This window comes from Cervus elaphus, chromosome 19 (genome assembly GCF_910594005.1).
Source record: "Cervus elaphus chromosome 19, mCerEla1.1, whole genome shotgun sequence".
NCBI lineage: Eukaryota > Metazoa > Chordata > Mammalia > Artiodactyla > Cervidae > Cervus > Cervus elaphus.
The window spans coordinates 38,910,142-38,936,844 of record NC_057833.1 but is presented as its reverse complement, the minus strand read 5'-3'; the positions used below and the strand labels follow the sequence as shown (position 1 = coordinate 38,936,844).

The window sequence follows — 26,703 nt, the reverse complement described above, 5'->3', positions numbered from 1 at the left end:
CAAAATTCTGTAAAGCAATTAGCCTTCAATTAAAAAATAAATAATTTTTTTTTAATCCTCAAACAAATCACTTCCTCAAAGAACAACCTAACCTCTCCTTCCTCACAGCAGGGCCTCTTGAGATGCTTACACTTCTCCACTTTCCACTTGTTCCCCAAATAACTGGAGTCAGCCCACATCATTCCACTGAAATTGTGTCTCTAATTGCAAAATCTCCTCAGCACCTTCCTCAGTGAGGCCTCTCTGGTTCCTTTTCTTCAAACTCCCTCCCTCTAACAGGCATCCTCCCAGCTTCCCTCCTCCCTCCCCATGCCAACCTCCTCTGGTGACCAGATTTCTGCTGGCCCTTTAGTGTCCACAATCCCAGGAGTCCAGCCTCAACCTCATGGGCTCCCCTCACTCTGTACCCCCTTACACACACCCATGGACCTCCCCACTAGACTCCAGACCACATTTAAAAACAAAATTTAAACCAGACACCTGTACAGGAAATTTACACCTTCATTTACTCATTTTTAAATGTATTAACCACTAACTATGTGCTCAGCATAATTCTGAGGGCTTAAGATGCTTAACCAGATGAAGATCACTGCCCTTAGAGCTTTACATTCTAGCAGAGTGAGACACAGAAAACCATAAGTGTAATGAGTGAATTACTTAGTATCTGGGGATGGTGCTGCTTTCAACAGAAAAGAAGAAGATGAGGGAAGAGAAGCTTAGGCAAGAGCACATCAGTTCAGCTCTGGGTATCCTGAGTTTGAGATCAGATTCTCAAGTGGAATGCAACCAGGAAGTCTGACAGAAGATTACAGAGGGTGGTAGGAAGGTCCAGGCCACAGGTATTAATGTGGGGGTTATCAGCACGCCAGTATTCTTGCCTGGAGAATCCCCATGGACAGAGGAGCCTGGTGGGCTACAGTCTATGGGATCGCAAAGAGTCAGACCACTCAGCAACAAGGCAGAGCACACAGCATGTATCAGCACTGAGGGCCCTCTGGAGATACTGATCAGCTGGTGGAGTTTTTCTCTACCCAATCACATGGGTGTTTTACTCTGGAACAAGAGTTCCTGGGTTTAAACCTGACTTTACCACTTCTCAACTATGTGATCTTAAGAGGCTACTTGATTACTCTCAAGATGTGTCCTCATCTGTAAAAATGGAGAAAACAGTACCTACCTCATAAGATATAATGAAGGGGAAAGGAGGCAGTTCATGTTAATTACCTCGCACATGGTAATAAGCATTCAGTATGTGTTCGGAATTATAATCCTCTCCCTCAGTCTCTCCATCACTTAATATCGTGTTAAGCAATTTTCCTTCTTTCTTATCCCATATTCAACCCTCCCTTCACTCAGGGTGCTCCTAGATTGCATAGTTATCCTGGTACCTCACTGCCCCTAACACAAGCCCATAAAGGTATTGAATCAAACGCAACAGGAAACAAAGTTCTATTATTACTGCTCTCAAAACATTTCTTACATCTGTCTCCATCTCTCCTGTCTCATCATTTCTCATCTAAGCGCCCAATAAATTTACTCAAACCTCAATTATAGCTCAAATAAAATTAAAATTTTAATTTGCTTACATGTCTGTCTTCCCTTAAAATTAAGCATCTCAATCAAGTAATAATTAGCTCCGTAACCCTAGTGCCTCTGTGTCCGGTGCCCACACCAAGGAAAGCATCCAATAAACATCAGTTAAACAAACTGTAAAAAGTTTTTATTGGCTACCTGCTAGACACCGAAATTAAAATACAGTCATCACCACCTCCACATAAACTACATTTCCTGCCCTCAAAGAGTTCTGAGAGACAAACTTAGCACCTAAGGCAGAAAACAAAATAGCTGAACAAACGTAATGAAATTGACGACAGAGTAAAATGTATAATATTGGCCATATTTACACAAAGAGTCCCAAGAAAAGATACTGTGGCTAGAGTTAGACATGAAGAAAGGTGCTGCTACCCACTTTTTCCCTTTCTTTCCCTGCTTCTCTCCTTTCCCCTGGAAAGGAGAAATGGTGGTGTGTAAGAGCACCCAGCTCAAATTGGAGCCCAAAGGAGCTTCTGGAAGAAAAGATGGCAGACAGGCAATCAGAAAGGAGAGGATGGTGACGACTCGCCATCTTGAGTACTCAAATAATGTTAAACCAAAAACAAGATCTGTTCACAGTTACAGAAAATAAAGTTTGAGTTGGAGAAAGCCCTCAAACTTCTTTACCTCTCTTGGATGATTTTTGTTCTTCTAACAGAACAGATCTATGTATCAGAAGACAATCTCTTTGTGTTGGCCAACCAAGATGGGGCCAGATGGTCTCCTTTTCAAGTTAATACACACAGGTGCCCTTTTATTTCAAGGTTGATGAAATGATGCACATCTCACACTCCCTTCCTCTCACTGAATCTTCCCACCTGTTTTCATTCCTCATGAACAAATTCCTGGCCCTCAACATAGTTGCCTTAGAGCCCAACAGTCCCCAACATAGTCAGCCACCATCCTTAGCATTAATGGTGCCTCACTGAGAGTCACTAGCAACCAGAACTCTCTCTCTGCCAAAGTCATCAAAAGATGCCTTTGGGAAGGTCAAGGCTGTCCATATTAATAAAGGTTAGAGAGGAGTTCAAATGTGAGTATAAGGATCTGCCATCCCTGTGATACACTCTTTACACAGCTTTGCTCTCTATCAGTTGTCAGGGTAACCAATCCCTAAGCTTCCTCATCGAGAGAAGCAAAACTTCCTATTACTCCAGTAAGGCAAAATTATATATGCATAATGAGTTCTAACTTGTGATTCACAGAGAGATAGGTTTGAAGTCCAAGTCCATTGCTTACTAGCTCTGTCACCTAGGGCAACTTAGCTGAATTTTTGGGCCTCAGTTTATTCATTGGTACAACAGGGGTAGTGCTATCTCTATCATCGAGTTCTGGGGAGAATTAAATGACAAAAGAAACACCCAGCACACAATCAGTGTTCAAGGTGGCAGCTATTAATAACGTCATGGATCTTAGAATCTAGTGTAGGCAATCATTCAACTGGTTTCCTTCTAGCAGGGTCTTAATGACTGCTCTTAGTTTGTGAGAAAGCCTATGCTGAGTTTTTTTGTGTTTTAATTGCTCCTGCTTTATGTTTTGGTTTCTTGGCCACAAGGCATGTGGGATCTTAGCTCCCTGATCAGGAATTGAACCTGCACCCTCCTGCATTGGAAGGTGAAGTCTTAGCCACTGGACTACCAGAGGAATCCCTATGCTGAGTTTTATCATCAAGGTTGAGGTTGGAAACAAAAGGTCAATGGCCAGGGTAGGGGGTCGAGCCTTCCTTCAGGCTCTGATGAGACAAGATTTCCTGACTATGATCTGTAACGTTTGTGCTCACAGGATAGGCCTAGAGAACTTAAAAACAAAGACAGGAAGACCTGGGAATCCTGGGGAGAGATAGAAAGACATGTGCCCAGCAGCATTCCCTGTGAAACATGAAGTGCTCAGAGCCCTGATGGCAGGACTGGGATTCTAGCAACCCAGAAGCTATGGAAGAGACAGTGCAGGTTGCCCAGGTCACATTGCAGGAAGCAATGGCCCCAGAATATCTACTTGCTTTGGCTTCTGCCACTCCTCCTTCCTGCTTTCCCTCCCAGGGTTGGAATCTGTTCTGACTTTGCATAGCTCCTCAACTTTCACCTCTGTTGGAACCTTCACACACCCAAATCCTCCCCAGCATGTGCGTGCAGAGGGCAGTCACCAACGTGGCCCGAGGTCCTTAAAGCACACCGGCTTTGTGGGATGGCAGATTTCTTGAACGGGAGGAACAGAGATCTCTGAAGGCAGCTCATTTCATGTACAGATAGTTCTGAGTATACAGTTTTAGATTGTAGATTCACAATCCAGTATCTACTTCTCTTGACTTCTAAGTTCTAGTTCTAAGACCAATGAATTTTTAAAAGATGAAAGTCTTTGCATGATAAAATACACTGCACGCTAAGTTGCTTCAGTTGTTCCCGACTCTTTGAGACCCTACGGACAACAGCCTGCCAGACTCCTCTATCCATGGAATTCTCCAGGCAAGAACACTGGAGTGGGTTGCCATGCCCTCCTCCAGGGGATCTTCCCAACTCAGGGATCGAACCTGCATCTCCTGCATGGCAGACAGACTTTACCACTGAACCACCCAGGAAGCCCCTATGATAAAATATCCTTTCAGTTAATTCATGTCACAACAGTCACAGCTAATATTTATTGCAGGCCAGCCATGAGTCACACCTTACAGGCAGGAAAGTACCATACAGTATTTCCTGAACTTTCTAGATCTTAATACCATCTGGAGTACCTGCTATACACATTGCTCCCCAGACCCCACCCCAACCGGACTGAATCAGTGAGCCCCAGGTGACTAAGATCACACAACCTACAGGCTGGTGGCCCAGTGGATCAAGTGTGGCAAACATGGGTCCACTACCCAATTGTATCATTTACTCACTGCATGACCTTAGGCAGCGTATTTAGCCTCTCTGAACCTTAGTCATGCGTGTGTGACGTCAGAATGATGACAGCACCTATCTTTAGAGTACGCCATAAACCCCTTATACTTCCCTGGTGGGCTCAGACGGTAAAGCGTCTGCCTACAATGTGGAGACCTGGGTTCGATTCCTGGGTCAGGAAGACCCTCTGGAAAAGGAAATGGCAACCCGCTCCAGTACTCTTGCTTGGAAAATCCCACGGACAGAGGAGCCTGGTAGGCTACAGTCCATGGGGTCGCAAAGAGTTGGACACGACTGAGCAACTAAACTTTAAACTAAACCACTTAGGAGAAAGCCTGTAGATAGTGATCACTGATCCTGACATCCTGATCCTGACCACGTCTACAGTCTAAGTGCCTACGCGCAACAGTAGGAGAAGGTGGAATTAAATGCACAGGAGGCCCAGTGGCACAGAATGGCCTACATATCCAGGTCCTAGCTCCAAATTCACTCAGACTCAGCTCATATTGCATCCTCAGGCGCCACCATGGGGCAGAAACCCTGGCCAGCAGGACACCCCCAGCACCACAGTTAAGGAAAGAAAGGTTACCCTGAACTTCCTCCTGCCTCTGCTTCTGTTCCTCCCCTACATGTCACCTACCTCCCCTTCCTTTAGGGAATATTCAGAATGCCCAATTTATCTCCCGGTGTGCATCCAGCTTTCCTGGGAGGCAGGCTGGGGAGAGTTTGAGACTGCAGGCTGCAGGCTGGGTGCTTTGCTCCCTAACTGTGAGGCTTCGCTTCATTCCTCTGGGACCCTCTCTTTCTGCAGTGAGGCCCATTTGCAGGAATGCTCCTAGCACACAATCTGGTTCACCTGTCAATGAATCAAGAGCCCCACTGCTTCAGCCTATCACTTCTCTTTCTCTAAAGTCCCTTGGATTTTCAGTTAGTGGGGCCACCTGTGACTCATATTTAATAGTTTAACCTATAAGCCCTCATTCATTTGTTCACATAAATATATCACCCAAGTACAGGTGATATAGAAATAAATAGGGTTCAGTCCCTATTCCTGAGGCCTTAGAGAAAGGGGAAGATCCATAAACTGATAGGTGGAAAGACCATGTAAGGTATCAAGAACTAAGGGCTGGGGGTGGTGTCAACTCAGAAGTCAGAAGTCAGAAAAGGTAATGTTCACTCTGGGTTTTGAAGGATGAATAGGAGTTTACGAGGCAGCAAAAGGTATGTCCAACAGCAGCGGGGAAAAACAGTGCAAAGTTTAACCTTTAGTTTATGAAAGTGAAACAGTCACGAAAGTGGGCCTGTTGTACTTAAGAAATATTAAGCTGTGAAGGGTAAAGGTATGAGAGCTGCAGAGATGAGAAACGGGGTTCAACAGGATTATCTGCGCAGACATTAAGGAGGCTTTCCAAGCAAGCAAGTGATGTTGCTAGATTATTTTCTCTAAACTCAGAGTTGAGCTCCTGGCACTAAAAAGGAGCTTTGGTAGAGCATGAAGAGGGGTCATTTCAGCTGACAGAGGGGAAGAAGCCAGAGACCATTTATCCTCAGCCCTAGGCTGGTCTGCAGGCCCACCATCTACTCCACCAAACCTTGACCCAGCTGACACTGAACTCTAGTCAAGTCCCCGTTTACAGAGTGATAAGAAGCCACAAAATGAGACACAGAGGAGCTGGGACCAACTGTAGGAACAAACCAAAGGGAAGAGGAGGAATTATTTTGTGTCCAGTGGCTCATGGTGTCCTCAAAGGCATCCTCAAAGCCAGATGACTCTGGATTAGAATCCCATCTCCACTCTTTACTACTTACACAACCTTGTGTAATTCACTCCACCTCTCAGAGGCTGTTTTCTCATCCTTTACACAGAGCTAACAAGCTCTACCTCAAAGATTTGTTCTAAAGATTAAAACTACATCACTTATTTCAAGTGGCCAGCATAGCGTCCACTGTAAAATGGTTCTCTAAATACTACTAAACTGATTTTAATACGTTCATTTTTGTCTCAGGGGGAGGAGGCCACAAGACTAAAGGATGTTCAAAGAACGGCAGGTCCCCCTGAAGCACCAGAATGGAGTCAGCCCCCCGAGACACTCACTAGGCAGTTGTGAACTCCTAGGTGAGACCCTGATCCACCCCTTCCAAGTTTCTCTCCGCCCTCCGTGGCTGTTTGCAGTTTCTGTAGGACAGGATCACATTTCCCACCTGAGCCCCTGGGCCTAGGAGAGCTGGGGGCCTTGCAGCCCAGGACTTTTCAGAGGGCTCACATGACAACCTGGCAAGGCGCAGCCATTCCCAGCAAAGGCATTAATAATACACGCCTTTTTCCACAAACTCTGGCAAACAGTCTACAGTGACAAGTGAAAACATTGAGTCCAAATTCTCACGGGGGCTGAGGAGGCCAAAATAACTTGCCTATCAGGGCTAAATCATGGGGCTGAGTCACAGTTCTGTGCAGGGGTGGTGGCCAAATGAAATGGCTGACGACAAAGCTAAGAATTGAAGCAAAACCGTGTTCCTTGAGGAATAAACTGCCTGCATTGCCTCTGAATGATTCAAGTGGAAAGTTTTCCTCGACCCAGAGGCACAGAGAAAGGAGGCCGTGAGACATATTGGTTGAGGAATGAATTTAGCTGTGGACAGCATCTCAGCAACAGCCCAAAACATAGCAGCTACCACAGGCGGCCCAGAGACCCTGAGGTAGGAGAACTGAGGAAGCTCAAGCTGATTTCCTCCAGGAGCAGGAGGACAAGCAGAGTAGGTTTCAGCAGGATTTTTGTCTCCTTGTGTGTACCATTGCTTTGCTGTTGTTATTGTTCAGTTGTTAAGTTGCGTCTGACTCTTTTGTAACCCCATGGACTGTAGCCCACCAGGCTCCTCTGTCCATGGAAATTTGCAGGCAAGAATACTGAAGCAGCATGCCATTTCCTTCTCCAGGAGATCTTTCTGACTCAGGGATCACACCTTTGTCTCCCACATCACAGGCAGATTCTTTACCACTGAGCCACCAGGGAAGCCCTTGGTTGTACCATATCAGCACCATACCAGTGCCTGGCTTCCAGGCACTCAGTTGTATGAATAAAGAAATACATAGTGGGGATCAGGCAGCATGAGCTAGTAACCATGCAAATCTAAGCCAGCCCCTTATCCTCTCTGAACCTCAGACTTCTCATCAAGAAAATGGGACAATGACAACTACTTTGAAAGGTTCTTATAAGAATAATGAATGGAATAGCCCTAAAAAGAATGCTAAGTAGCAGGCACTCTAGAAATTAACTCCTTAGAATTAGCTCTTGGTCTTCCAACAGAGTCCTTGAGTATCAGTTCAGTTCAGCTGCTCAGGCGTGTCCAACTCTTGAACTGCAGCACGCCAGACCTCCCTGTCCATCACCAACTCCCAGAGTCCACCCAAACCCATGTCCATTGAGTCGATGATATCATCCAACCATCTCATCCTCTGTCGTCCCCTTCTCCTCCCGCCTTCGATCTTTCCCAGCATCAGAGTCTTTTCAAATGAGTCAGCTCTTCGTATCAGATGGCCAAAGTATTGGAGTTTCAGCTTCAGCATCAGTCCTTCCAATGAACACCCAGGATTGATCTCCTTTAGGATGGACTGGTTGGATCTCCCTGCAGTCCAAGGGACTCTCAAGAGTCTTCTCCAACACCACAGTTCAAAAGCATCAATTCTTACGATGCTCAGCTTTCTTTATAGTCCAACTCTCACATCCATACCTGATTACTGGAAAAACCATAGCCTTGACTAGGTGGACCTTTGTTGGCAAAGTAATGTCTCTGCTTTTTAATATGCTGTCTAGGTTGATCATAACTTTCCTTCCAAGGAGTAAGCGTCTTTTAATTTCATGGCTGCAATCACCATCTGCAGTGATTTTGGAGCCCAGAAAAATAAAGTCTGACACTGTTTACCCATCTATTTGCCATGAAGTGATGGGACCAGATGCCATGATCTTAGTTTTCTGAATGTTGGGCTTTAAGCCAACTTTTTCACCCTCCTCTTTCACTTTCATCAAGAGGCTCTTTAGTTCCTCTTCACTTTCTGCCATAAGGGTGGTGTCATCTGCATATCTGAGGTTATTGATATTTCTCTCGGCAATCTTGATTCCAGCTTGTGCTTCCTCCAGCCCAGCGTTTCTCATGATGTCCTCTGCATGTAAGTTAAATAAGCAGGGTGACAATATACAGCCTTGACATACTCCTTTTCCTATTTGGAACCAGTCTGTTGTTCTATGTCCAGTTCTAACTGTTGCTTCCTGACCTGCATACAGGTTTCTCAAGAGGCAGGTCAGGTGGTCTGGTATTCCCATCTCTTTCAGAATTTTCCACAGTTTATTGTGATCCACACAGTCAAAGGCTTTCGCATGGTCAATAAAACAGAAATAGATGTTTTTCTGGAACTCTCTTGCTTTTTTGATGATCCAGAGGATGTTGACAATGATCTCTGGTTCCTCTGCCTTTTCAAAAACCAGCTTGAACATCTGGAAGTTCTCGGTTCACGTATTGCTGAAGCCTGGCTTGGAGAATTTTGAGCACTACTTTACTAGCATGTGAGATGAGTGCAATTGTGTGGTAGTTTGAGCATTCTTTGGCATTGCCTTTCTTTGGGATTGGAATAAAAACGGACCTTTTCCAGTCCTGTGGCCACTGCTGAGTTTTCCAAATTTGCTGGCATATTGAGTGCAGCACTTTCACAGCATCATCTTTCAGGATTTGAAATAGCTCAACTGGAATTCCATCACCTCCACTAGCTTTATTCATAGTGATGCTTTCTAAGGCCCACTTGACTTCACATTCCAGGATGTCTGGCTCTAGGTGAGTAATCACACCATCGTGATTATCTGGGTTGTGAAGATCTTTTTTGTACAGTTCTTCTGTGTATTCTTGCCACCTCTTCTTAATATCTTCTGCTATGTCCAGACCATTTCTGTCCTTTATTGAGCCCATCATTGCATGAAATGTTTCCTTGGTATCTCTAATTTTCTTGAAGAGATCTCTAGTCTTTCCTGTTCTACTGTTTTCCTCTATTTCTTTGCATTGATCGCTGAGGAAGGCTTTCTTAACTCTCCTTGCTATTCTTTGGAACTCTGCATTCAAATGGGTATATCTTTCCTCTTCTCCTTTGCTTTTCGCTCCTCTTCTTTTCACAGCCTTGAGTATCAGCTGTTACCAATTCTCATTGGTGGAGGAGGGAGAAGAAGATTGGGAGGAACAGTGAAAAGAGAAGATAAACCAACTAAAGGTCACACATCAAAGGAAGATAAAGAAGACCCCTGTGGTCACCCCTCCATGTGTGGCCCTAGACAAGTCACATATTTTTCTGGCTCTCAGAATTCTCTGATAAGAAGGGGGGCTAGATCTAAGCATTGGTCTTCACATTGTGCTTCAGGAAGCCTAGAGAATCTGTTGAGACCCTAAGGGGCTACCTTCCAGTAAGGAGGAAGTAGACAGGCAGGCCCCCAGGCAGCTTCAGGAAGCTTCCTACCGAAGGTGATCTTCTGAAGAAACAGTTCCACCCCTGGTCCTTAACTTTCTGAAAGCTAATGCTTTCTGCAAAATTGCTGGCATCCTCCCAACCACCAGTTCTCTGCAGGAATCTAGTCTAGGACCCTGGCTCTCAGGGTTATGCAACACAGGGTTCACTGTCAGGGCCTCCTTAAATTTTGCGCCCAAGGGACCTCACTCACCTCGACTACCAGCCCTGAGTCCCCAGCTCTTCTTCAGAGTCTGCACTCACTCACCTCGTTGACTTCTGGCACTTCCCTCCCTGGAAATCTCTCACTACTACCTTCAGTGGCTCTACCTTCCACCAGGATAAGTGTTCCACTTCTTTCTGGTTCCTCTCCTTCCTCCTGGGTGAGAGGAGTAGGACAAGGAGAGGCAATGGAGGGGAAAGCATATCAGGCAAGGGGAAAGCCTGATGGGGAGGAGGCTGTGGAGTCTGGCTCTGGACAGGCTGAATTTGAGGGGTTGGTTGAAGTACAACAGGCAGATGGGTAAGGCAGGTATGGACCCTAAGAGAAGAAGTTGGGATAGAGAGGTTTTCTCCCCTACCAGGCAGAATCTTCTCTCCCATCCACTTCTTCCTTCCTTTCCCCACTTCCCCTGTTCACACCAAGTCCACATCACCTAACCCGTGCCCACTTCTCATCCCTCATATCACACGAGTTTATTCTCCCAAGCCCAGCTCTGAATAGTCACACCCCTACCTTGGAGACTTGAAACAGCAACTTCCCTGTTTGCTCCAGCCAGTCCAAATTCCTCAGTCTAGCATCCAAACCTCCCACCTTGCCCCCATCACCACGGCACTGTATGCAGATGCGCCCCTAGGCTGTTGGCCACCTGAAGAGCCAAGCATCCCTGACTTTCCTGGCACTCTTTTCCTCCTTCAGTACACCTCACCACTCACCCCAAGTCCACCTGTGGAATCTTCACACTGCAAACAGCACCCCCAATCTCCTCTCTTCCCAGATCCTGCAACCACTCTTGCCAAAGCTTACAGCTGTGTGCAGATATTGGAGAGTATGCTTCCCTCCAGCTTGGCCAGTAATTTCAGTGCAATCAGCAGGTTTTGCAAAAGCATGGCCCTTGCCTCATCAATTAGGAGTCACAAGATAGAAAACTATCACCTGCCCCGCAGCAGCCATAGGTAACCTATAACCTGCAGGCTATTGTTTAGTCGCTAAGTCCTGTCCAACTCTGTGCGACCCCATGGACTGGAGCCCACCAGCCTCCCCTGGCTACAGGATTTCCCAGACAAGAATACTGGAGTGGGTTGCCATTTCCTTCTCCAGGGGGTCTTCCTGAACCAGCAATCAAACCTGTATCTCCTGCATTGGCAGGCAGATTCTTTACTGTCTGAGTTGCCAAGGAAGCCCAACCCGCAGGTAAATTACATTTAACAATGTATCTTCAACAGGAAGCTTGTCAGCCTCCAGTCTCCACTTGTTTCTCTCTTTATTGCCTTTTGCACCTAACCCAGCTGTGGTCTCCAGCAGGCTCTCAGTAAATACTAATTGAATTAATTAATGAGATCCTTCTACTGGGAGCACAGAATTAATTCCATACAAAATAAATACGGAGCTGTTTCCATGAAAAATGATCTTTCCATGAAAAATGATCAAATGATCTTTCCATTTGAAGATGACCCAACCAGTGAAGGAAATGTTCTAAAAGTGGATTTTAGTGATGGTTGTGCAACCCAGTAAATTTACTAAAAATCACTGAATTTATACTTAAAGCAAGTTAATTTCATGAAATACAAATCCTATCTCAATAAAGATGCTTTTTAAGAAGCCTGTGTGATAAATAAATCTACCATGGTGGCTCACTGTGTTTGGTTGAGTAATAAGTTGGTTGAGTCATGAGAACATTCAAAAACAAAGAAACAACAAAAAATGATGACCCAGTCCTGTGAGGTGTGACCCTGAGCGTAGTCTCCATCCCCATGGAATCAGCAGCAGCTGTAAATGGTTAGGGATGAGTAACCTCACAAAACAGCCTGGGTTGTTGGGGTGGGGAGAGCACTAGGATGACCATGCATTGGGTCAGTCTATAGTCAGGATGCAGCAGAAAGTGAACTGATCTTGTAGAATGTTCCACAAGGTCCTCTGCAGTAGATCAAGGCTAAGGAATCAGACTCCAAGCAGAATCACTCCCCCAAGGAGGCATCCTCCGACCTCAGACTGGTTAACTCACCCAGCACCAACAGAATTTCCTTTACAGAAATCCAGAGTCCATGAGTGTACAGTTGGTTGTGTTATTAATTAATTCATATTTCTCTCTGTAGACCACATGCTGTATGAGGTCAAGGACTGTAGCTCTAGGGCTCACGGTGCCTAGTACAGAAGCAAGCACACCTTACATTCTTAAAGTTGATTGGACGCTGAGTGAGTGAGTGGACACTCATCTTTGATTAAAGCGGGACAAGGTATACAGACACCTCGTTTTCTTTCAGGGCGGTACTGCAGTGCAGCTGGGTATTCATAATTCTTAAGGGCTTCTATAGAGGAGAGGGAACCAGCATTCTCTAGGGTAAGTCACTACACCACCCCTACTTATCCTTCCCAATCTAGCCACTAGGTATGATCACTGCCCTATTTACAGGTAAGGAATCCGAGGCTCTGCATCTGTCAGTTTGTCATGGGAATTAAATCAGAAAATATACACAAAGCACTTGTTATCCAGTATGAGTGCTATATAATGCTTAGCTACCATTATTATTTTTCCCAGCACATTGAAGCTGCCTCCCCACCCTTAAGTAAAAAGCAGAGACGACCCCGAGCACAGGAAGGGCCTGAGGCCATGGCAGCCTCCCTTGGCACCTCAGACCTCCAATCACTGAGATAAGCCACCCAGAGTCAGACCCCAGAGGTTTCTTCATCCCAGCTGCCAGGAAGTACATACTCTGGCACATGCGGACCAGGGAAGGAAGGGGTGGAGGAGACCTTACCCCAGAGCCTATTAAAAAATCAACACAAATTGTTTGCTCATCTGTGGGAAACAATAAAAAAGAAAAAAAAAAAAAAAAAAAACCCTCTCCTGAAAAAAACACCCAAGTCTATAAACTATCACTTTCCTGGAGCCACCCAGGACAATGAAGAAAGATCCTATAGCCAGCTAACTGGATCAGAAAACAAGCAAAGCCAGACTTCCAGGGCAGCTCTAGAAACGGTGGGAGGAGACTGTCAGCTTCCTTTTGCTTCTCACATTTAAAAAATACAGGCTGAGGTCGAGATTAACACAGCCAACCTGAGAGCAGAAAGGGAAAGAGAGCCACTAGAGAAATGCAGGTGAAGACCACAATGAGCTACCACTGCACACCTTTCACTAAGTATCCTTCTCCCATCCTTCCCTGCCACTCCCTCCCTTGGCAATCATAAGTTCATTCTTGAAGCCTGAGAATCTCCTCTAAGGTCATTTGTATCATTTCTTTTTAGATTCCACATAGAAGGGCTGTCATATGATACTGCTCTTTCTCTGTCTGATTTACTTCATTCAGTAGGGAGTTTGGGATGGACAAGTACACACTGCTATATTTAAAACAGATAATCAACAAGGACTTACTGTATCATACACGGAACTCTGCTCGATATTATGTGGCAGCCTGGATGGGAGGGGGCTTGGAGAGAGAATGCATACATGTATGACTGAGTACCTTTGCCGTTCACCTGAAACTGTCACATTGTTAATTGGTTATACTCCAATGTAAAATAAAAAGCTTTTTTTCCTTAATTTTTGAAGAAATGTTTGTGTTCAAATTGATAAATTAGAGTGCTTTTTTCCAATGAAAAATAAAATAAATCAGAGGATGCTGCAAATGCTGATGAGGAGGTGGAAAAGTAGATCCTCCCTACATTGCTGGCGGAGACAGAAAACCATACAGTCACTCTAGAAAATACTTAGGCAGTTTCTTAAAAAATTAAAAACATACTTGCCATACAACTCAGCAATTGCCCTCCTGAGCATTTATCCTGGAAAAATACACACAAAAAATTGGGGGGGTTTCTTTTTTTTTGAAAAATAAAATTTGATGTTCACATAAAAACTTGTGCAAAATTGCTCACAGCAGTTGAATCTGTGATAGTCAAAAACTAGAAACAACCCAAATGTCCTTCAATGAGTCAACAGTGAAACTGATACATTCATACAATGGAATAACACCCATCAGTTCAAAAAAAAAAAAGAGCTAACTATTGGTACTCTCAACAACCTGGAGGGACCTGAAGTACATTCTGATGAGTGAAAACAAACCAGTCTCGGAAGGTTGCATATTATATGAGTCTATTTACAGAACACTCTGAAAATGACAAAATTATAGGGATGAGAAAGGGCCAATCCAGCATGACAATGAATGGGTGGCGTGAGAGAGACCTCTGTGTGGAGGAATAGTTCTGTACCTTGATTGCAGTGGTGGCTCCACTAATCTAAACATGTGAGAAAATGAGACAGAGTTCCACGCACAGCTGTACGCAAACTCAAGTTCCTGGTTTTGATACTGTACTATAATTGTGTAAGATGAAACCAGGGGAAGAAACTAAAGGATACACTAGACCTCTCTGTACTATCTTTGCAACTACAACTGAATCTATAATTGTTTCAAAATTAAAAGTTAAAAATAAATACAGCCAGTAGCTGAGCATCTGGGATTCCAGCCCACACCACATCCTTCCACTCCCCAAATCCCAGGGCTCCAATCAAATGACTTACAATTGGGCATGCACCATGATGTTACATATTTCCATGCCTTTGCACATACAAATTCCTACCTACACTGCCCTTCCCCTGCCTAGCTAACATATAATTTCCTTTAAGCCCCAGTTCAGATCCCTTTACCTCCTGAAAGATTCCCTGAACTTCGCATCCTAAGATTACTGATCTTCGTTTGTACTCCCCGAGCACAGCACCATTCATTCATCTGAATTGTAATTGCTAATGTGTTACTGTTTCCCACCAAAAGCAAGTCACAGAATTAGAAAATAGATTTGCAAAGTCTCTAATTAAAAAAAACTGGTCTGTAGAATATATAAAGAACTTTTATGATCCAACCATAAGAAGACAGTTCAATTTCATTTAATGAACAAAAGATCTGAATAGACATTTCACCAAAGGAAATATGCAGATGCTAAATAAGCACATGAAAAAATAGTCAACATCATTAATCTTCAAAGAAATGCACATAAAACCATGAGATATTGTTAGGGGAAGCACACTGATTGAAACCGCCCACCCTGGCCAGGCATCATAGTAACTATTTGCATGAGTTGTTTTATGACAGGAGATCCTGATAAGGAATACAGAACTAATAAACCACCACCAACAGGAAGAGTTCAGGAAAGGTCGAAAGGAGACACTGCGTGTCCGTCCACTTCCCAGAATCCCTCTTGCTAGCATCCATCTTGGCCGAGCGATGCGTGCACCACCAGGAAAGACTGAATTAGAATGATTGACCAAAGACCACCCAGAAACTAACCCCATGACCATAAAACCCAAGACTGTGAGCAGTTCTCCGGGGTTCCCTTACCCTCCTGCTCTCCACCCGGGTGCCCTTTCCAATAAAATCTCTTGCTTTGTCAGCACATGTGTCTCCCTGGACAATTCATTTCCAAGTGTTAGACAAGAGCCCAGTTTCGGGCCCTGGAAGGGGTCCTCCTTCCTGCAACAATATCACCACCAACCTATTAGAATAACTAAAATTAAAAAGACTGACCACACCAAGTGTTGACAAAGTGGAGACTTGGAACGTTCATACATTGCTCGTGGGCATATAAACTAGTACAACTAGTTGAAAATTTGGCAGCTCCTTAAGTTAAACATACACCTATCATATGATCCAGACATATTACTCCTAGGTATTTACCCAAAAAGAATGCATAAACCTCCACAAAACTTGTTTCACAAATGCTTATAGTGGCTTTTTTTCCCAAAACAACTTGTTATTGAACTATAGTTGATTTACAATGTTGTATTAGTTTCAGGTGTCCAGCAAAGTGATTCAGTTATATACACATATCTTCTTCTTCAGATTCTTTTCCATTATAGGTTATTACAATATATTGAATATAGGTCCTTACTGTTTATCTATTATATATACAGTAGTTTGTATCTGCTAATCTCAAATTCCTATTTAATCCTTGCCTACACCCTTTTCCCTTTGGTAACCATAAGTTTGTTTCCTAAGTCTGTGAGTCTATTTTGTAAATTAGTTCATTTGTATCATTTTTGGGGGGATATCATATGATATTTCTTTCTCTGCTTGACTTATTTCACTTAGTATGATAATCTCCAGATCCATCCATGTCACTGCAAATATATTGGCTTTATTTTAACAGCCAAAAATTGATAACAACCCCAAAACTCTGTCAACAGATGAATGGATAAACAAATCTTGGCATTTCCATACCTTGGGACACTATTCAGCAATAAAGGAATGAACTACTGATGCACAAACACAGATGAATATCAAAATAATTATGCTGAGTGAAAGATGAAAATATGCTGTATTATGCAATTTATGTAAAGTTCTAGAAAATGCAAACCAATCTACAGCAATAAAGCAGATTAGTGGTTGCCTAGAGATGGGAGGCAGAACACAAAGGGAGCAGAAGGGAAGGATTAGGTGAAGGAAGAAACTTGGGAGGATAACGGTTATGTTCATTGATTTGTGTTGAAAATTTCATAAGTTTATGCATATGTCAAAACTCACTAAGTCTTGTGACTTAAATATATGCAGGTTTTTGTCTCTCAATTATATCTCAATAAAGTTGCATGGGAAAAAAGTGGTGGATATCATCTAATAAGCAGCTACCTTGTGGGCAGAACATTATAAAAATAATCATTAATCTGGGCTTCCCTGGTGGCTCAGTGGTGAAGAATCTGCCTGCAATGCAGGAGACCCAGGTTCCATCCCTGGGTTGGGAAGATCCCCTGGAGAAGGAAATGGCAACCCCCTCCAGTCTTCTTGCCTGGGAAAACCCATGGACAGAGGAGCTTGGCGGACTACAGTCCATGGGATCTCAGAGGAATCAGACATGACATAGAGACTAAGCAAGCAAAAGGGGAAAAAAATTATAATTATTAAACTTCACTCAGGGTAGGTATTATTCAGCCCAGTTTACAAATGAGGAAACTGAGTCAGAAAGACAAGGTAATCATGCAGCTTTACTGTGAAGCCTGGCTCAAACCCAAATCAAGTGTCTCCAAAGTGGAAGCAGGGCACCTGAAGCCACCATGAGCTCAATCAACGCCCTTCTCTACCCTTCCAAGCATATACATGTACCTTTAAAGGTCCTCAGATATCTTCTCAGCTTGTTTCACTGACCTAGAAAGCCAAGCTCCTGATGAAGGAAGAGGACTTAACTCCAAGCGCACCAGAAGGGCATGTCAGATACAGAGGAGGGGCTGGGGGGGTGGGCGAGGCAGGGCTGGCACCTGGAGGACACGCGCCTGTGCCCTTGCCAGGTGCAGACAAGGCTCAGCCAGCACATGGCCTCCGGAGCAGTACCCTCTCCCCAACCATATCCCTCCCTCCCCTGGAGCACACACCTTCTCCTCAGCAACTGCAACTGCTAACCGCAGCTGTGGGACCAGGCTTCTTAAAATGAAAGCGTGGGACCAGATGACCTCTACAGTCCTTTCCACTTTTGTAATTTTCCAAACTACAGTTCTACGCAGTCCCCTGATGCCCTGCCTTCTTTCTCCCCATCCCCTCTTGCAGGCTACTTAAAGGAGGTGGCGAAAAGCAGCCAGAAGGTTCAGAAAGTGAGGGAGAGGGCAGAGGTTGGGGTTCCATTATGCTAATTTAATTAGTTCTAATCTGCCGACAGCAGGGCCTGGAAGAAAGAGCTTTTGTTTAAATTTCACATTTGGCAGGAAGTGCCCCTGCTCCTCTCTAACCCCAACCCCCCATCCTCCCCCCCATCAGAGCTTGTGAGTCCAAAGCTCTGATTTCAACCCTGGCTCTCACGTCCAGCAGCGCCCAGGCTTCCTTTTCACACTTCTCTTGATTTCTTGATTTTTCCAGGAAGGAAATCTCCCCCAGATGTTGGTCCATAAATGGAGAGCTTTCATCGGCCCTTATGAAAGGGTGTCAGTAATTCACAGATTTCCCCCAAACCAAGAGCCAAACGGAGAAGTGCCAGCCAGTTTGTCTGCATCAATAAACCAAAGGCTTACCAATCAATTAAAGCCCCTCCCCTCCACGAGCAGAAAAATTTACAACATGCAAAACATTGCATTTTCACTCTTAACGGGACTCACTTTATGGGATAATAAGAACAGAAACTCATTCATTTATTCAATTAATGATTATAGAGCACTTAGAGTTCACAGGGGAGGAAGCGGAGGGACACACAAGTGAAGTGACCTGTCCTGTGCCTCCCAGCGTGGGGGGCAGGAGTGGGGGCGGGGGAGGCCCATCAGACTCTCCAAAGCAAAACATCCCAGGTTTGCAGTCCTGGCTAATTTCAGTGGTGTCAGTTTTCCCACTATAGCCCATTTCAAGTCGCCAACAATTTTTAACAACCAATTTGCAAAATTCCTGAATATTTAAAATCAGCTCAGGATAGCCTCCAGAAGAGAGGTGAGTTCTCCTAGCTCCTGAGTATTCCCTCTGCCTCCCCTCTCTGCCTCCAGGCAGGCTCTCTGCCTCCAAGCAGGAGGAGCCAACATGCGCTGGAGGCCTGAAGAGTAATTTTAATGAAAACTACCTGAAGGTCCGTTAACAGGGGTAAGATTTCAGGCGTGTTTTCTTTTCTTCCTCGTCATTATTTCTCCATTTTACTTTTATAATCAGGACATATCTAGGTAATTTAAGTCATTTTTTAGTAAGCTTAGTGGACTGTTTTGCAATAACCTCCCCAGGTAATTTCTGTCACTATATTCCTTGGGGGGAGTGAGGGAGTTCTTTCCTAAAAACTCCACTTCCCCAAGCAGAACAGAGCTGGTGCACCAATGTTAAGCATTCCCTGAGCTTGGTGCAGTCTTACCTGAAGAATAAATTCATTCCCTTGGGAGTTCAAATTTCACCCGCAATTGAGAAAACACAACTTTCTGTTAAGAGTCCAGAAGACCTGCCTTAAAAAATCAAAACCTCTTAGGCCACCAAATGACCTTGCCCCCGGTTGGGCTGAAATAGAAGCTGATGGTTTGAATCAGAAATAAGTGGCCTTTATCTCCTGAGCTTGCAAGGATGAAGTGTCCAACAGCCCACCCCAGCACCCCAAGAGGCATTTTACCTTCTTGGTCCCCAGGCTAGGATTCGAGGGCTCTTACCTCAGCAATGGGACACAGGCCTTGCCCCGGGGCTTGGGCAGGCTCACGTGGGCCAATTCATTTCAGCTGCAGTCTACTTCACTGCTTCTCTCTGGGCTGCTCTCTGCAGATCTCAGCACAATTCACTCTGCACTGCCTGCAGGAAGGGAAAAAAAAAAACAAAGCTAAGTTAGTGGCTGAGCATCAGAGGCACACATGTTAATACACACAGGAGGAGAAACACCCTTGCTCCTCCCACCCCCGATCACTCCAGCCACTTCAGAGCCCCTTCCAGAACTCCAGCCTCCTTCCCAGGGTTCAACCTGGCCATCTGTTCACCCAGACCTACCCCTTCTGGAGCTGAGCAATTTCAGAGTGAGCTGCAGATTAAGCAAAGCAAACTCTTCTACAATCACTTAATCCTCATGCTACTTGCTATTATTGGTAAGAAAAGCAAGAGTAAGAAAGCATTAGTTCTGGCCCTGAGTCTTATGTTTAGCTAAGGTTTGTGGACAACCGAGTTCCATCAACAAATACATCCAACTGGCTCACAGTCTCCCTTTGACCTATAGCAAATTCTTTATGATGTTACAAATGTGAATTCAATTCCTAAACTTATTGGGAAACATTTTTAACTGAATCTAAAGTTTCAACCTGTATGTTATTATTGTGTCTGGGTGGATAGTGTTTGTTTTTTAAAGTAACTGTTGTTTTTCTTAGTGCCAAAGAAATGTATGTTTAATCTTGAAATTTTAGAAGATATAGCTGTCAAAAGAAGGGGAAAAAGTTACCCTCTCTTCTCCAGCCAAGATAACTACAGATAACACACCCTTCCTGATTTTATTTTGTTATCTGGATTTTTTACAAAGATCCAATAAAGTCATGGTTTAGCAATCATATTAAAAGTATATGCCTCTGTACCCAAAAGCTAAACAATTAAGTCATCTTCAACTCTTTTTTTTGCAAATTACAGATTTGTCGTTGCTCAGTCGCTCAGTCATGTCCGACTCTTTGTGACCCTATGGACTGCAGCACACCAGGCTTCCCTGTCCTTCACCAACTCCCAGAGTATGCTCAAACTCACATCCATTGAGTCGGTGATGCCATCCAACCATCTCATCCTCTATCGTCCCCTTCTCCTCCTGCCTTCAATCTTTCCCAGCATCAGGGTCTTTTCCAATGAGTCAGCTCTTCACATTAGGTAGCCAAAGTATTGGAGCTTCAGCTTCAGCATCAGTCCTGCCAATGAATATTCAGGGTTGATTTCCTTTAGGATTAACTGGTTTGATCTCCTTGCAGTCCAAAGGACTCTCAAGAGTCTTCTTCAACACCACAGCTCAAAAGCATCAATTCTTCAACGTTCATCCTTCTTTATGGTCCAACTCTTACATCCATACATAACCACTGGAAAAACCATAGCTTTGACTATATTGACCTTTGTTAGCAAAGTAATGTCTCTGCTTTTTAATACGCTGTCTAGTTTTGTCATAGCTTTTCTTCCAAGGAGCAAGCTTATTTCGTGGCTGCAGTCACCATCTGCAGTGATTTTGAAGCCCAGGAAAATGAAGTCTGTCACTGTTTCCATTGTTTCCCATCTATTTGCTATGAAGTGATGGGACCAGATGCCATGATCTTCATTTTTTTAATTTTTTGAGTTTTAAGCCACTTTTTTCACTCTCCTCTTTCACCTTCATCAAGAGGCTCTTTAGTTCCTCTTCCCTTTTAGTCATAACGATGGTATCATCTGCATATCTGAGGTTATTGATATTTCTCCCTACAATCTTGATTCCAGCTTGTGCTTCATCCAGTCCAGCATTTCGCACAGTGTACTCGGCATAGAAGTTAAATAAGCAGGGTGACAATATACAGCTTTGACATACTCCTTTCCCAATTTTGAACCAGTCTGTTGTTCCACGTCCGGTTCTAACTGTTGCTTCTTGATCTGCATACAGGTTTCTCAGGAGGCACATAAGGTGGCCTGGTATTCCCATCTCCTTAAAACTATGGGGGAAATCCACAGTTATTTCCATAAGACACAGTCTTAGAAGTCAAATTGCAGGGTCAAAGAGTTTCCAAATTTCTCAGGCTTTTGAACAGTCTTGGCGGGCTCTCTGCAGAACTATCATACCACACAAACTCCCAGGAGTGGAGAACTCTGCCCATTCCTCTAACAATCCTCTCCTACCCGAGTCCCTCCCTCACCCACATTCTTGTTCATCACATGTAACATTTCTAGTGGTAAGAAGTGGAGAGTTTGGGGCACCCAGGTTTTTCACATTTCATATTCACACTCAGCTCAGGCCAAGGCTAAAACAAGAACCAGGATGAGAAAATGAGTTCCCCTAATCAAACTTTGGGGAGAGGGGAGATACATGAATAAGAATTGGTAAAAAGGGGGAAAATGAAAAATCCAATGAAGAGAGGAATGGTAGTACACAAGGATATTGTCCAGAAGAAAGAGACCCTGAGATGCTAAGAGAAATAAGAGGAAGCACAGATGGAAGCACAGATGCTGGGAACTGACATCAGATGAAACTGAAGTTGAAGTGAGGCCATTTGAGGGGGTACAAATGTCAAAATCTCACAAAGATTCATGACAGAACAGAGCAAACAACAAAGGAATCAGGCAAGATAAAAAAACAAAAAATCACTTGTGGCATCTGTGCACTTTGCTGCTGTCTATAATTAATACCAACAAAACACCAAGAGCCAGAGTCACTGTGGGGAAAGTGAGCCAAGCCAGGAAGAGTTACTGCCTGCAAACACAGCTGAGCTGGTGGCTATCTGGGAGCCTGCCAATAAGGAACCTTCTCCAGGAAAGAGGAGCGAAGTGCCCCCAGGGCCAGAGAACCATGGAACTGCTTACCCACCTGCCTAATTTACATGAAGGAGGCCCCTACTCTCCATCTCTCTCTGGCCAGCCTCTCATAACTTGTCTTTTGCTCTAGGCTGAACCTTCCATGATGAATGGTTAATACACCAAGTAATCTGTCTAAAGAGACTGAATGGGCTTCTGTGTCCCCGTGACCCAGGCAAAGACCAGCCCTGCTGTCTTTCCACCCCATGCACCGTGCACTCTGGCCACAGCATTCTGCACACTAGTGAGGAAATGCGAGGTCCTTTTATTGTTTTTTAAATCCTTTGGAAGATGGCTTGCAGACCTCCCGTGTTACTCAAATAGGCAAGTCATTCTATCTGCCTACCCTACTGCTACCCACTTACAACACTTGGGCCTCTGCTTATGGACAAAGGGTAGAACTTTGACTTTAAAGCAACTCACTATACTATGGAGCAAAGATAAGTCTCTTCAACAAGTGGCACTGGGGATGTTGGACAGCCACATTGCTATAAATCAATGAAGTTAGACACACCCTCACACCATACACAAAAATAAACTCAAAATGGCTTAAAGACTTAAACACAAGACATGACACTATAAAACTCCTAGAAGAGAACACAGGCAAAACATTCTCTGATATACATAGTACCAGTGTTTTCTGAGGTCAGTCTTCCAAAGCAATAGAAAAAAAAAAAAGCAAAGATAAACATATGGGACCTAATCAAACTTATATACTTTTGTACAGCAAAGAAAGCCATAAATGAAAGGAAAAAACAACCTTCAGACTGGGAGAAAATATTTGCTAATGATGTAACCAACAAGGGCTTAATTTCCAAAATATACAAACAGTTCATACAACTCAATAACAAAACAAAATAAAAAAACAAACGCACAACCCAATCGAAAAGGCAGAAGACCTAAATAGACATTTCTCTAAAGAAGATATACAGGTGGCCAATGGGCACATGAAAAGATGTTCAACACTGCTAATTATTAGAGAAATGCAAATCAAAACTACAATGAGCTATCACCTACATGAGTCAAAATGGCCATCATCAAAAAGTCCACAAATAACAGAATGCTGGAGAGACTGTGGAGAAAAGGGAGCCCTCCTACACTGTGGGTGGGTGGGAATGTTACTGAGTCCAAGCTCATGCTGCTCACCACAGGACAGGCCAATTAATCAAGAGATAAGTTGTTGTGGCAAAGAATAACAACTTCATTCAGAAAGCTAGCAGACAGAGAAGATGGTAGACTCACGTCCCAAAGAACCATCTTGCCTGAGTTAGAATTTAGGCTTCTTTTACACTAAAAGGGGAGAGAGTAAAGTCAATCATTTCCTGGTCACTTCTGGATCCCAGTCAGCCTCCAGAGGGAATGTGTTCATTTCTTCCTTCCTGAAGTCATTCACATATGGGCCTCGTCCGAATGTATCCTATGAGCTAGACAAAAGTATTTTAGCCTAAGACTCATTATCTGGGAGGCAAGGTTCCCTGAGATGAGCCATTGTGCATAATTTAAGCCTATAGGCAACATCCCTTTAATAACTAACTTGTAATGGAATACAGAGGTTCTTCCCTATTACAGGAATGTAAACTGGTGGAGCCACTATAGAAAGAAGTATGAAGGTTCCTTGAAAATCTAGAAGTAGAGTTACCATATAATCCAGCAATCCCATTCCTAGTCATATATCTAATTTGAAAAAATATAGGCACCCCAGTGTTCAAAACAACACTATGTTACTCAGCCATCAAAAAGAATGAAATAATGCCATCTGTAGCAACATGGATAGACCCAGAGGTTATCATACCAAGTAAAGTAAGTCAGACAGAGAAAGACAAATATCACATGATATCACTTACATGTGGTATCTAAAAACATGATACAAATGAACTTATTTACAAAATAGAGAAAGACTCACAGACACAAAGGCAAACATTGTTAACAAAGAGGAAAAAGGGGTGAGGGAGGGAGGGATAAATTAGGAGTTTGGGATTGGCAGACACAAATTACTATAAATAAAATGGATAAATAACAAGGTCCTACTGTGTAGCAGTGAAGACTATATTCAGTATCCTCTAAGAAACCATAATGGAAAAGAATATGAAAAAGGAAAATATATATATATATATATATATATGAATCACTTTGCAATACACCAGAAACAACACAAAATCGTAAATCAACTATACGCCAATATAAATTAATTAATTAATAAAAAAACAAAAGCAACTCTCCCATAAACAAGGGAGTTGGATCAATCAGATGCTTTCAACATTGCAACTATGAAAAAAGACTACAGTCAGTTGGTGATAGACTCAGAGCTTAAAGGAAAGGTAGTGAGCACAAGATGAGAAGCAAATGCCACGCATGAGATCAGGTGACAGGCCTGTGGGGCCCTGCAGAGGGAAAGGAAGCTGGCTGACAAAGAGAAGAGGGCAGAGGCCCCCAGAGAGAGACAGGAAACCCTGCATCCCCAGAGAAGGTAGATGCTTGGAAACTTTTTAATGGCTGCAAGGCTCGTCTGTACTTTCTGTTTTCCTTCCTGTAATCCCTTCAATGGACCCCTGAAGAGCTCGGTTTAGACCAGCCCTAGGGATCCCAGCTGCCTCTGACCTACTACAGCCTTACAGGGCTGTGAGACCAGAGGGCCTCAGCTGTGTGATAGGGCTGCAGCCATCCACTGTGGCTGCTCAGAAGCCTTTTTTTTTTTTTAACTTCCTTCCAAACACTGTGACTGTGACTGGGCTTTTGACAGATGAGGCAATGGGAAAGGACAGCTCTGGATTGCAAGTGTACTTTGCAGAAACATGAAAAATAAACAACAGAGCTTGTTGTTTATAAACAACAATAGAGACTTTGGATTTTTCTTTATAAGAATTTTCTATTAAGTGGCTTAAACCAACTCTTCCTATCACCCTATGAGTATCATACATTCAGCTGATCCCAGGTCTCCTTGCAGCCCCCTTGTCCCTGAGCCCCCTGTATACTTATGTGCTTCCCTGCAGTTTCAGTACAGTGCCCATTTAAAGCAGGACATTACTGTGATCTGCATCTTCTGCTCCTGGAACCCCCTCCTACCCCACAAGGGTCATTGGCTTGACATCAAGACGTAGTTTCACTTCTCTCCCCAAGCCAACCCACCTCCTTCCTCTTCCTCAGGGTCTGTTCTCCACATGATCTCTTTCTGCCATCATTCCTGCTCACCCAGGCCCCATACCTTATAGTCTCTGGCAACTAATCCCCTTGCTCCTCTGTGCAAAGTCAGACACAGAAGCACTCAAACCAAACTCTAACAAAAACTCTAGCAAATGAGAGTCTGCCTAGACCTCATGAACTCCCACATGCTCCCAGTAAGTGTGAGGCAAATGTAACCCTCACTGGCCCTGACTCCAGGCCAACTCCAGGATTTAGAGATCCCAACCAGAACTAAAGAAGTTCATAAAATGAGCCAAGAATACAGCCTAAGAAATTCACACCCCAGCATCCCCACAGGTGAGCATCCTCCTGGCAAGATCATTAGTAAAGAGCTCAGTTTTGAGTCAGAGAATGAGAGTTAGTCACAGAGTTAGAGCCCTGATCCCAGGTCCCTGGCTTAAATGAACAATCACCACAAGGCACGAAGGAGCCTTGGGATAAAAGATAATCCTATTAACCCTGGATTCATTATTCCACATTATCTGGGATGGGAGCAGTTGTTCTGTGTTTAGACTTGGAAGCTCAGCAAGCTAAGCACTTTATCGATCCTTAGGCCTAAAACATTCCAGCATCTGGGTCTCCACAAGGTTGCTGAACCCTGCATCTAATCAAAAGACACTACACTCAGAAAAATACAGTAAGAACTCTTGCTACAATCAGCAAACAGTGGATTATTTGCACCACCACCACCCCAAACTCCCCCCTCCCAGAGCTCTTGCCCCTACTGGATGGTTCATCTTTGGGGCCTGGCCCCTACATTATGGGGTGCCCGCCCTAGACTAAGGGTTATCCAGTGTACCTCTTTTTTTTGTTTAAATATATCAGCAATGACTATGTACCAGACACTGTATGTACTAAATTATTCATTTATTCCTCACACACTCCTATGAGACAAGGAATGTTTTCTCTATTTTCAAATGAGGAGTCAGAGCTTAAGGATCTAGCCCAGGCAAAAGCTGGTGAGTGACTAAACCAAGGCCTGCCTTCCCCTCCAGCATTTGGGGAGAGCGAGGCCAAGCTCTTTCAGTAAAAGAGCTGAAATGAAAATTGAGTTGAGCACAGCATATACAGGCCCCAACAAAAAGAGAAACGGAGTGAAAAGTGATTTTCCAAGAACCAGCAAAGGGAGGCTCTTCTGTCAGTGCCATATGCACACTATCCAAAGGAGGGTGCTCCTGCTCAGAACTTCGACTGTGTTGTTATGGTATTCTCTGCTTATTTCAGGTGCCAATCTGGATACATGACGGGACGCTAAGCCCTCCAAATACATGATTTCAGGCCTTGCCCCACTCCTACACACCCCTAATTTCTGCTGCCCAAACACAACGACTCTCAACCCTTTTATTTTTTTTTTTCCAACCCTTTTATTTACTTCTGGTTACATCCGTGTATCTAAATAGCCTGCTTATATGGCTGTATTTTTTTTTTCAGTGT

General features: G+C 44.0%; 1 protein-coding gene across 1 annotated transcript in view; it reads right to left on the bottom strand.

The window, feature by feature from the left end:
- The window catches only part of ST6GAL1 (ST6 beta-galactoside alpha-2,6-sialyltransferase 1), a 148,608-nt gene that overhangs the window by 91,374 nt on the left and 30,531 nt on the right, over positions 1-26,703 (bottom strand). The window contains exon 2 of the mRNA XM_043874372.1: positions 19,254-19,389. The gene's annotated coding sequence lies outside the window, so the exon portion shown is untranslated. The remainder of the gene's footprint in view (positions 1-19,253; positions 19,390-26,703) is intronic.